Source organism: Eubalaena glacialis, chromosome 7, assembly GCF_028564815.1.
Source record: "Eubalaena glacialis isolate mEubGla1 chromosome 7, mEubGla1.1.hap2.+ XY, whole genome shotgun sequence".
NCBI lineage: Eukaryota > Metazoa > Chordata > Mammalia > Artiodactyla > Balaenidae > Eubalaena > Eubalaena glacialis.
Window position 1 is genome coordinate 62858598 of NC_083722.1, and position 12990 is coordinate 62871587.

Sequence of the window (12990 nt, forward strand, 5' to 3'; positions counted from 1 at the left end):
GCAGGCGCCCGGCCGCGGCCATCTCCCGGGCGTGGCGGGTCGGGGACTGGAGTCTGCCAGCCGAGCAGCTGCCACGCCACATGCCACCCGCGCGCTGCCGCCAGCCCAGGCGGGGACCGGACGCTGCCGGGGCTGCGGGGAGGAGCCGGGCGTGTGGGAGGGCAGGGGCGCGCGGAGGCGGGGAGAGGGGCGCGCGGGACCCAGGGACTACCCGAGCCGGCTGGCTCGGGGGAGGGGGGCGGCGGGGAGACTGGGAGTGACAGAGCGACGGACAGGTGGGAGCAGTTAGACAGCTGGAGTCTCGGAGACCGGCACGCAGAGAGAGGGAGGGAGAGTCAGGGGAAGGAGAGAGAGAGGAGGGAGAGGGAGAAGCAGCCTCGTGCTCCCTTCCTCCAGACGCCCTCTCCTCTGTCCGAGGGAAGCGGCTGGGGCATCGAGTGACAGAGCGACAGAGATGCGGGCTCAGAAGACGGGGAGAGGGACCCTGCCTCGCTAGTGGGACCGAGATTCGCGGAGGGACAGACCGACGCGAGGGGCAGCTCGGAGAGCTGCGCGCGGGACAGCGAGAAGCCCGCGGTGGGATGCCAGGCTGAGCGACAGACGGCCAGACAGACAGACGTGCCCGGGGACGGACCGGCAGACAGGAGGCGGGGGCACGCTCGCTCTCCGCAGGCAGCAGGGCGGAGAAGGCGGCGGCGGCGCCCCCTGAGCGCATCCGGAGCAGCGACGAGCAGCAGGGGCCGCGGGGTCGCCGGCTGAAGCCACTGCCGTCGCCGCAGCCCTGGCCGCCGCAGCCCTGCCAGGAGCCCCGCCGATGCCGCAGAAGGCTCCTTTTACTAGCAGTTAAATAAACCCACCAATAATAACAATAATACTAGTAACCCAAGCCAAATCAAACAAATACAGCGAAATCGATCCGTGAGAAACAGTAATATTAATAAAAGCCAAAAACTAAATCAGATCAATCAAGGCACCGAGACGCTGGGGGGATATCCACTGTTCAGTCAAGGTAATATAATTAAGGTCTTCAGACGTGAACGTTGCACGCCTTTTGTGATTTCTTTTTTCTCTTTCTTTCTGCCTTATATCTGTGCTTTTTTTCGAATTGTTTCTAGTCTGTATTTCTCCTTCCTGTTTGTAGAAAGTTGTTGTTTTATATGTATTGTGTATTTATGTTTTGTCAGAGGAGGGGTAGATTCCCCCTCCCCAGAATGAGGCCAAAATGGAAAGCTGGGAGAGAATTGAAAAGGGCAGGTCTCTTCACCAGAGAAGTCTACAGTGATTTATGCAGGTTTGTCAGTAGAAAGTTTGGAGTGTTTTTATTTCATTTGGAAGAGAGCTGTGCAAGGGGCAGAAAGTTGTCATCTGTTTGTTGTCCTCAGGGGACTTGAGGTCCCAAGGGGTTTAGGGGGAAGAGATGTTCCGTTTTATTTTTACATGGTTGAATTCTGTGTTTCATTGCAGACTCCAAATTTAACAGTCTTCTGTCTGAGGTTGTAGATGTGCTGGTAGAACTGAGTTGACTGAGACAGGTGTTTAGAAAGTTTCCCAGGAAGAGAAATTGACTCACTGGATTTTTATGCATAGAAATCAGGCTGGAGTAGATGTGGTTGCTGTCAGCTGCTTGGGTTCAGTATTCCGAAGATACAGGATAAGGACAGAGTCCAAGCCTGAAAGGAAGGACAAAGAAGGAATTGAAAGTTAGAGGGATGGGAAGCTAGTAAGTACGATGGAAGGCTGGTAGGAATCACTCTCACGGTAATGTGTTTAGAGTGCAGATATCCATTTTAATTTCTGATTTTTTTTTTAAGTTTGTTGGTATGACACTTCAGCCTGCCCAGACACAAATGACGATCCCCAGAGTTGGAGTGAATCTGGACAAGATTTCACGCAAATGCTGAGTAAATCCAGATGATCCCCACCTCTTTCTCATCCACTTTGGTGATCAAAATGACTATGATTGTTTTTAGAAAACAGAGAAATTGAAATGACAGGATATCATTTTTCATTTGGTAAAAGTTAGGAAACCTTTGACACTCTAAAATAAATGCACCTACTGCTTTGATTCGTGTCACCACAGGGTTTGCATGTCTTCATAAGATTTTCATGTCATTTTCGCAGAGGGCAGTCATTTGGAAGCCTAGCGCTCTAGCTATGTAGCTGAGTAGTCTACTGTCTTGGCAGCAATTGCTTCTGCTGCCTCCTAATGTGGATCGCATAGGAGAAATTAAGTATGTACTCTTCCCAGGTTTATATGGATTTTTAAGGTATGTATTTGTGTTCGATCCTATATTTCCTTTCTTATCGCATTCTTATACTTCTTTTTATCACTTCAACTAACAGAATGTTTTTCAATTTTCCGGAGAGGGAGTTTAGAATACTCTTTAAGGAATACACTTCCTCCTCACAAAAGATACAGAAGGCTAACCTATGTCTACCCTTGCTTATTAATACTATTACTTGGTTTAAAGTAACTTGGTTTAAATGCAAATTTAAGACATTTAGACTGCTATGCAGAGATGTCTTAATTTCCCCTCACTGGACGTGATTGGTGTTGTTCAAGAAATCATATAACTAAGTTGCTGTGGATGAATGAATGTTCAACAGAGTATTTGTTTTGGTGAGATATTTAAAGAAACTTATGCAGCTCCAGAAATGGTCCTTTAGCTTCTCAGTGACTTAATTTCACTATACCCTGATTTCTCTTTTACAATATTCAGCTCAGACTGAGACAGGTTTGTGTGCTCTATTAGATTTGCAAATTGCTGATCTCCCAGTGACTTTCCCTCTTAGATACCAGCTGAGTGTGGTTACCTTGAGAACTGTGGCGTTAGCCCATGAGAGCATGCTCCACTGGGGAGTTCTGTGCAGTCTATTTTTAATGCTATTTAATGAAGGAGCAAGCACCTCACTGCGATACAAGGAGCAGGATGGAAGACAGAGCTGGGCATGGTTATGGATACTGGAGAGGGATCTTTGGAAAGGTACAGACTGGCTACTGGGTATGGTGATTTTCATTAGTCCTAATATATCACACTAACAGAAATCAGTTGATTTTAGTGGGAGAATTACACATGAATAGTTTGATATGTGTTTTCATCAACCTCTTCAGTAATTCTTAGAAAGAAGACTCAATAATTTGAGTGCCTTAAAACTTCAGGGAGATAGTAACCAGGGAGTTGCTGCATATATACTATTTTTAATTCAAGCTGTCAGGTGCTTGGGTGGTAAGAAGTGCAGACATAATTTCAGATTCCTGAAATATTGTACTAGGGAAGGGTTTGGAGCTTGTAAACTGTTCCAGGCGTAAAATAACTAACATCCTTCTAAGATATGCTGATGACTTGAAGCTCTGCCTTGTGATTTTGGTTTTCATTTTCTTTTATAAACTTGGAGTCTAGGTCAAGTATTGTGACAATGAAGTGAAATAGGAAGTTTTGGTTGAACTTGTTAGAATATTTGAGTTGTTTTCTCTCCTTACTCTGAGATGAGCACAATAGATTATGTTACCGAAGGTTAAATATTTTAAAAATGTAGATAGAGGCAGCACTGGTAATTTTTGGAATCTTATAATGAGGGGGGAACATATCTTTATATTATAGTGTGTAAAACATGCAAAGCCATCTGTCTGCAACGTTTGCATATATGCAGAACACCTGTCTTGAGGTAGAAAGTGAGAACGTTCAATCAGAAAGGTCTCTGCTGTTCATTTTCGTATTAACAACTTACTGCAGTCGGGTTACTTCTTTCTACAGAGTAAAGCTAACTAGAAAAATGCCTAAGCAGTTTCAAAAGTAATAAACATAAGAGAAAGTGAGAAGTTTGTATTAGGTGGGGAAGTGAGTCATATAATTATTGTTAAATGAAGCTGTTAGAACAATGTACAGAGTTGTCTTGGATCTTGTCAATTTTTACAAGAAATAATCCAAAAAAAAAAAAAAGGGAAATACATTGCAAAGAGTTACTGTAATTTGCTGTTGTTGCTTCTGTTTTCCACCTTGTACTTTTAGAGGGAGAAAGTAATCTACATTGACTGTAATATTTCCCTTAGTGGTCAGGCTATTTAGACCACTGCGCTGCTACCTTTCTCAAGATTCTCAAGGCAGTGGGCATTCTCATCTGAATTCAATGTGTATTTTGTCTGTGGACAAGATAATGATAAGCTACATGAGTAGAGTGTAGAATGAGTCAGCCACTGAAGACACAGTATACCATGTAGCCAGAAGTGGAAAGGATTGAAAATTCTCATTAGTATGCGGAGACAGTTTTAAGTCCATAAGGTTGGAAATAGCAAATGAACCATTTGTATACACGTTAGTTTAATTCAGATCTGCTTTGTGACAAGGTTAGGAAAGAATCTGGGGCTTAAAGGTGAGGTCGACACCGCGAGCCATCTCTTCAAATGGTAAGTACTGGCATCATCCTAACTGGTACCACACAGTGGTAGCCTGTTGAGAAATTTGTGAATCTCTAACCAGAATAGGAATTGGTTTCCTTAAAAATACCTTATGTCACCTGGAAAGTTCTGAACATATTTTAAGTCAGTGATGATTAACTTATAAAATACATGCTTCCTCTCTTTGGACAAAGGATCTTTATTTTTAAGGAAATTGATGGTTCCAGAGGCTTTACATTTCTGCTGACTTTGCTTTCTTTTATTTTTCATTCTAACATTTAAAGTTAAATGTGATAAATGATTTCAAGCAGTGATAGAAGTCAATGCTAAAGGGCTGTTGAAGGTATAAGCAGAACATTAGCAAGATGTGTCTGTGACTGGATTTGTTTTTCTCAGGTGGTCTTTGCTTCTGAGGGTCCGTTTCCTTTAAGGTGTATTTATGCCAAGTGCTAATAAAGTGATTTTTTTCAGTGCCTCAGAGTCTTATAATTTAAATTAATTTTGCTCGTCTTGGATTAAACTCGGCCCTGGATGTTCAAAGTATTTATTACTTCTATTTACATCACAACAGTTTCATTTCTATGAGGATGAGATGGGAGCTGATACAAAGTATTTAAATTGCATACATTAATATCATATGCTTGATAAAAAAATAAAGTGCTTGGGACAGAGTATCAAGTTTATTCAGCAGTTTTTAATGTTTGGCAGCAGTGTTATCTTGTGGTTTCAGAATTCTCTGTAGTCTGGTGATATTTTCCTAAGTTATAAAATGCCCATCTAACGTTTTGAAGGTACCTTTCTCTAAAATTACTGGGACGTATCTGTGCCCTGGGAAATAGCTATGCAGGTAAACCAAAAAGCGAATTGAAATAATGACATTGAGACAGTTGAGGGGATATCAAAAAAATAAAAGGACTGACTTCTATTTACCAAACTGACTCTACTTTCAAACTGAGTCCTTAGCATCGTGTTATGTTCTTTTCTTGCTGCCAGCATAGACCTTGGTATCGCCAGGTGGAAAGACTTGTAATCACGGTCTATGGCCACAGTAGATCAATATTTTAAATTTCTCTACATACTTTTCTGAAGAAAATTTCTTCTGGTAGTTTTTTATAACCCCCGCTTCATATACGTGTCAATGCCAAAGGTTATCTAAGATTTTTAAAGTTCTGTAACCAAGTGATATCTATTAGGATAAAATTGCATCTGTGACTTATTTAAATGCCAAGGAATTAATCCAAAATTATCTCACTCAAGGCACAAATTCATAATTATCCCTCAGTCATAAATTCATGCAACATTTTTAAAGTAATATAATTTACAATTGCTTCTTTTATCTAGCAACAGAAAATATTTCATTTTCTCCAGGTAAAGGGGAGAGGGTTCCACTAATCATTACCCTTTAAAAAACAGGCCTCTTACCACTTTGTCACATTTATCACTACCTTAAAATTATACAACAGTTCTTACATTAAAAATGTGTTGTGGATAACACACAAAATATTAAGATCTTATTGACAAAATCACTTCTGTAAATAAAAACTGGTTTTAATATAAGTAAAAATAAAACATGGTTTCAATTGAAAGGAGGACTTAAGATTTTTAACAGGAAAACAGTTACGTCACGTTTTATTTCAAATATTTCAGCAAATTTTGTAGAGATTTCTTTGGTATCCTGTGGTTACACAGTATGTGATTCTACGCAGAATCACATAATGTAATATACAGTCTTTTTTCTGCAGGTTTTTTCACTGCGACATATTCACAAAGCTAATCTACCTAAATAAACCCAGATAAACTTCCTGATACCCACACAAGATAGGAAATCAGTGTTTGTGACAGGGACTTCCGAAAGAACTCTGTGACTTCTCAACCTAAGATGTAATGCTGGAATTTTTAATAGTGGATATGCATTCTTTTACATTTGCGTTTTCATTGCTTGCTTCTTTATTATACACTAAGCGCTTGAGATAAGAATGAAGACCATCTCTAGGGAAATGGAAACCAGAGGAATGATCCTCCTATATTTTGCAGATTTTCTTCCAGTTGCCAAGATCCAGTACTCACTGTTAGAACAATCTAATCCATAGAATCATACCTTAAAGGGAAAAAAATGCATGTTGACGTATTTTGATCTGGTTGAAATTGAAAATCAACACCAATAATTGAGGTAAACTATTTCCACATCTTCAGAGAATTAAAATGGAACGTCAATTTCTAAAAGTTTCACGATCCTTCAAGTCCAAATAGAATATGCCTTGACATGTAAATCAGAAGGCCTAGCTGTCATCTGATTGTTCCGTCATTTGAGTGGCTTTCAGGTGATTTCATCACTGTCGCATAGATCTAGAAGAATCCAGCCATGGGTCAGAAGAGAATGAAGGAGGGGCATGGCAGCTCACTGAAATTCAGGGACTACGTATAATTGTTTAACTTCTTTTTGCTCATAAACTCAGTAGGAAGATAAAAAGCTATCAGTTTGTTTTTGCAGTTTTTTTATACATTTCTAAAGCCACCAGCTAAAATCCCCACATGAAGTTCAAATATTTATTGATAAGAAAATATCTATACTCTGGATTGACAGACTTTTCTTAGCATTTTGCTTGTTAATATGTATACCACTTCGATGGAAATCCCAGCGTTGCTGTCATCTGACTTAATTTAATCATCAAAGAGCTGTTGGAAAATAAGTAGATTCTGTCACATAAGAGTATCTCAGCATTGTTTACAAGCTTCAAATACCCGTTTCTTTAAAACACGACTTTTTTTAAAAAAATGATAGTGTCAAAAAACCTTTTGGTTGGAAATATGGCAATTTATTTTCTGTTTTTAGAGAAAGAAGATTGAGGTTTATAGTCAGATGATCACTCTTTAAGCCAAGGAAGCACACAGTTGTGTTGAAATCGCTATTGAACTCTGCCAAATTCATTAGTTGTCAGGACTTTGCAGTCATGTCTGTGATCCTGTTTCTTTTATCTGGCTTACGGGAATGATCAAGCTAACACTTTTAAATTACATAGTTTTATATTTGTTTATTTTAAATTTACTGAGATACGCTGGCATTGTAAGAACTTTAGGAAATTATCAAACAAATGGCCTAGCACTAAAGATGGATTCCAAAATCCCAACTAGCTGGTATTAATGATTCGTCATTTTTTTTTTCACTCTGGTGCTTATTTAACTTTGGTCACAGCACATGCTTCCTTTGTGAAGATTAAAGTAGTTCTCTAATCCTGAAATTTCCACATAATCACTACCGGAGTTTTGGAAAGATGAAATGATATAGCACGCCATCATAATGCGTGTCCATGCTGTAGCTATCTGCTTAAACACCATAAAGCACCCTTAACAACTAGACTCCTTTATCTTTAATTATTATTATAATTATTGTCTTCATCCGGAACTACACATGACTTTGTTTTTAGTGGGTTTTTCTTTCAGCACCAAGAGATGGGAGAGTATATATAGTTAAACGTGAGAGTTTACATATGAAAAAAAAGTATACGTATTTTAAGACAAGAATGTAAACATCCCTCCAAAAGGGATATCATTTTACTACGCAGATGATTGCAATGTCTGCGTTATTTGTCAAGTGTGATGTGGGAAACTCTAGTAGAGAGATATTTTGAACTCAGTGGTGCTTCCGATCCAATGCCAGGTTAAAAGTGAGCGAGGGATGTATGCCAGAGCATACTGGAGCTCATCAGAGAGGGAGCAGGTGACTGCTGTGTGCCGTGACGCAGGGCTTTACTTCCGAGGTATGCGGGCCTCCGTGGGATTCTGCAGATCAGAGAAACGTACAAAATCTGGATTAAAATTAAAGGTCTGGAAAACAAAGTCAAAATGTGGTGGTGCACCCAGATCTCACTTCTCCAAAACTTACATCCGTAAATATGCATTTTACCACCTGAACAACCCATCCTGGAGTTTGGCCTCTGGATCTGAGTAAACAACTAGAAGTGTGTCTATGGCCAAGATTCTCGACCCCTCTCTGCTTCATAGTTTCTGCAGGTAAAAGAGTGTAGTAACACCAGTCCAGTAGCAACAAATGACTAGTTATGTGACTTCTGTGATTTCGTTAATTCCTCATTGCTTCTATTTTCTCATGTAGAAGGTAGGACAGATAAGGCCTACTTTGCAGGACTGAAACAGAAACAAAGTACCTGCCACATAGGTATTTTTCACGAAAAGGAAATCATCATCTTTTCATATAAAAAAGTTTAGAGGGAGATTTAACCTGATTCCATGAATGAGAAAAACGTCCTTTTAAGAATTTTTAAAAATAATATAGAGTACAGCTCCCTTCTGTTCCCGCCCCATAAACATTTTTACTGGTTAGAGTTGGAGACTAGCTTTACTCTCTCTGGGCCTAAGAAATGTTGAAGGCCAAGCAAAGGTAGTAACTAATCTAGGAGGTGTGCTGTGTACGTGGATAAAGATGCTTAGTAAGGTCATTATCTTCTGTAGTCTGTAGGGGAAGGGGTGGCTCCATTCAGAGTTGTCTGGAAAGTGAACAGATAGGAATTATTTCTCTGAAACATTTTAATTGTGTAATTTCTACCATCCAAAAGGGGTGGCTGAAGAACCTAATCATTGAATAGGAAGGGGTTGAAATGAATCCATGAAAGAATAACCTTACATCCTGTACTAATGGGTGAGAGCAGGAGTGGCAGCTCTGGGTGGCATGAGAGGTGGAAACATTTTTCAGCGACCTCCCGGACGTGAAGGGAAGCAGAGCTGTGGGCTTGCTTCTGGGCTCTCTGGCGCCCCCCACAGACAGCTTTGGTTTCCTGTCTCCAAGCACTGACTGAGCTGTTTGGGCAGCTGATATGGCCTCTGATTCTAAAGTATCTTCACTTAATGTTGCGGAAATGAATCATTTCGGCACGTGTGTGAAAATAGTCAAAGGAGGGAGGGGAAGACTTCTCTCATAATTGGGGTTTAATCAGTTAGTCCCCCGTCAGAAAATGTAGAACCATGAGTTGTGTTCAGTGCAGAGGGTGAGCCATGCAAAGCAGTAAATTCATCAAATAACCACATTTTATTTTTTATTATAATTAAATATCAGCCATTCTTCTGAGGGATAGTACCATCAGAAAGTCATCCAGTGAAATTTCTCAGAAGGTACCTGAGAATAAATTTATAATCCTTTGGTATTCTAATATGAGCTGGAAAACAAAAAAAACAAGGAAAGGGTAGACAGATTACATATACTATATACACTATATAGATATATACGTATGTATATCTATATAGCGTGTGTGTGTGTGTATCTAGAGTCAGCATACAATATATGCTTAAATACTAGCCATTTAACTAACATTAAGCAAAAAACTAATTTATCTCAAAAGGGTACAGGCAAACCTCAGAGATGTTGCAGGTTCAGTTCCAGACCACCTCAATAAAGTTACTATCGCAATAACGCACGTCACATGAATTTTTTGTTTTCCCGGTGCATATAAAAGTTATGTTTACACTATACCACAGTCTGTTAAGTGTGCAATAGCATTATGTCTTTAAGAAACCAGTGTACGTACCTTAATTTAAAAATATTTTATTGCTAAAAAATGATAACCATCATCTGAGCCTTCAGCGAGTTGTCATCTTTTTGCGATAGTAACATCAAAGATCACTGATCACAGATCACTATAACAAATATAATGACAAAGAAAAGGCTTGAAATACTAGGAGAATGACCAAAATATGACACAGAGACATGAAGTGAACAAATGCTCTTGGGAAAAATGGCACCAATAGACTTGCTTGATGCAGTGGTGTCACAAACCTTCAATTTGTAAAAAAAAAAAAAAAAAAAAAAAAAACAATATCTGCAGAGCACAATACAGTGAAGAGCCATAAAACAAGGCCTGTGTGTATTTCCCAGTGCATTTTTTTCACTGTCTTTAGCTGTTCTTGCTTGCACATGCCAGATATTTAATCAGCTTGTTGAATTAAAAATTGACCTTTATATTGTTGATGGCACCTAATATTCAAGATTTAAAATCAGCTCTAACTAAAGTTTTAATTGTGATTTTTTTCCCAAAAGTTTCAGCCAAAGTGGATCTGACATTCATCTTTCTGACAAAGAGAACAAAGAGATGCCCTTATATGTAGAATTATAACTTCACTAGAAATGATTTTGGCTGTTACAAAGAAGCTTTTCCTTCAGATCTCAGGCAGTGACTCCGTCTTCTATGGGGATAGCAAGGTCCCTAAAACTTCAGTCGTTTAAACTGAGTACCTAGATCACTTTTACATCTACATGGAAGGAAATTACAGTTAACAGTCAGTTATGGTCTCGGGAGAGAAGATGAGGCAAGTTCACAAACAATTTCCAAATCACTGGCACACAGAGCTAGAGACAACTCCTGTTTACTGGAGATGTGCCTTCGGAGAGATTAACATTGGTGAAGGTGATCCAGGATGTGGGGAAGAAATTCACTCCTCTGAAGAACTGGGCAAGTAGGCGGTGATGGATTAAAAGGCAGGGGTGAGGGAGTGAGGAGAAGAGAATACTGACAAGTTGGGGTTTCCTAACTCCTCTTCCTCCCTTAAGGAGAGTCGCCCTACTCTCCCTGCTATGTGGGAACAATGATAGGATTAACCAGAGTTAAATGGCAAACCGTTTAATCCACTTGGGACCACAGGAACTGAGTTAATGTCTTACTCCTATCTTTCAAAACAATCTAGTCCTAAAGGATGGGATCCAGTTGATTAAGAGTAGAGTGAGTTTGCTTTCTTAATTTAACTTCTACATTTTAAGATATGCTGAGTGTGGTTCTGATTGTATGAACATCTACTCACCCTTCGGACTTCCCAAAGCAAAACAAAACCTGGTACCTTAATTTAGAGAGATGAGGAGAATATTCTCTTTCTTCTTTGAGGCTACGGCAGTCTTTAGGAAGATGTGGATAGCAAGAGATTCTGACACAGCTGGTATTTTCATCAGGAAGCCAGAAAAATATCCTCTGGACCACACTGTATCAAAGTAGGGGAACTTCCATGGGAGCTGAATTGAGATTGAGTTCTTGTGTGGGAGTCAGCAAGACTTGTCTGTTGCATCAGATGTCACACTCATTCATTTCTTTGTTCCTTCTTGTTTTTCAGATATTTATTGAGGGTTTCCTATGTGTCAAGTCTCATGCTAAATATTTGGGAAATTTGCTATATAGGATTTTGTAGGCATTTTGGAGAGAGAAATGCACTAGAACATTTTGAACAATGAATTGAATGATTGAGAGTGTAAGGAAACTCCAAAATGATAGATGGGCGATATCTTGGATGATAAAGCAGTATGAATTAATTTGGACAAATGAGAAAAATCTTTTTTTGCCAGTAAATCTCGTTAAGAAAGTTGACAAGGAGTGTACCTCGAGAGCGGAGACCATTACTGTTTCCAGAAAACAAACAGGGAAGACGTAGCCCCGCTACTGGGGAAAAGTTCTGTTGATGGTAATAGAGCACAAACTAAAACCATCAGTTGGGAAGTTCTCTAACAAGAGAAAGAAGATAAGCTGATTATGACAAATGTGTATGGAATTAGAATAAGCCATTTTGTTTTCTTTGTTGATTTATAAAATCATATATTTACAATATTGCTTACTAGAGCTGCAAGCAACTGGTACAGATTTAATTGTAATTATGAACTGCAAAGTTCAAGTTCATATCAGATCAAACCAATGTATCTGTTTAGAATTAAAAAGTAAGTTTTTCTAAAAGCAAATTATTCTTTGAATTTGTTGTTAGATTCCACATTGTGCGTTTGAAAAAGGAAACTGAAATAGTTTCAGAATTTTATAAATGTCCTTAATAGATTAAAAATAATGCCTATTATTAGAGGTAGGTGGAATTACATACGGTTCTATAGGGAAACTTTAGGAGTAAAAGATTTGATCTATAAGTTACCCGAAGGATATTTTTTTTTAAGGATGCAGTTCTTTCCATTGGCAGAGATAAAGTTAAAGATTTAGGTATTTGGAAGCAGAGAGATATCTTGATACATTGTCCCAAGACCTGGCATCATGTTAAAATTTCTTGCCCTGAAACACTGAGAAAGAACTTACTTTTAGAAATTACCCATAAAGCAACAAGATTACACCAGATGATTTCTAAAATCTCTTCCAGTTTTCAATGTCTATTAATGATTTTGGGGGGTATAATATTTGTGAATCAATTTTATATTTCATTGTCCATAAATTTTGGTCATGCTTTTTTTTTTCTTAGCCTTTAAACTAAGCACTAATGCTACAGTATGAGTGAAATGATTAGAAGGTTATTGTTCTTCTATCATGTAACTAACTTATCAGGAATAGAATAGTTAAGAAAAAAGGATAATGGATTTCCAGACCTGGGTTCAGATCCCCCTCTGCAACTTGCTAGTAAGTTTCTCAAGCTTTCTAAACCTCAGCTTCCTCATCTCTAAAATGGGCTTGTTGTAAGAATTACAGATTCAGTACTTATCCCAGTACTCAGTATTCATTTATTTATTTCCTGATGCTCACATTTTCAGATACGCACCTCCAAGCCAGTGGTTCAGTGAGGAAAGGCCATCTGTGAACCCCTAAAATCCACATGTTTTCCATAAGGTGCTCCTT

At 39.2% G+C, this 12990-nt stretch overlaps 1 protein-coding gene across 2 annotated transcripts in view; it reads left to right on the plus strand.

Annotated features, from left to right (window-relative positions):
* The first annotated feature begins 405 nt into the window (after positions 1–405).
* ARPP21 (cAMP regulated phosphoprotein 21) overlaps positions 406–12990 on the plus strand; it is a 154829-nt gene continuing 142244 nt past the window's right edge. For both annotated transcript variants that reach the window (XM_061195242.1, XM_061195243.1), the window contains exon 1: positions 406–1009. The gene's annotated coding sequence lies outside the window, so the exon portion shown is untranslated. The remainder of the gene's footprint in view (positions 1010–12990) is intronic.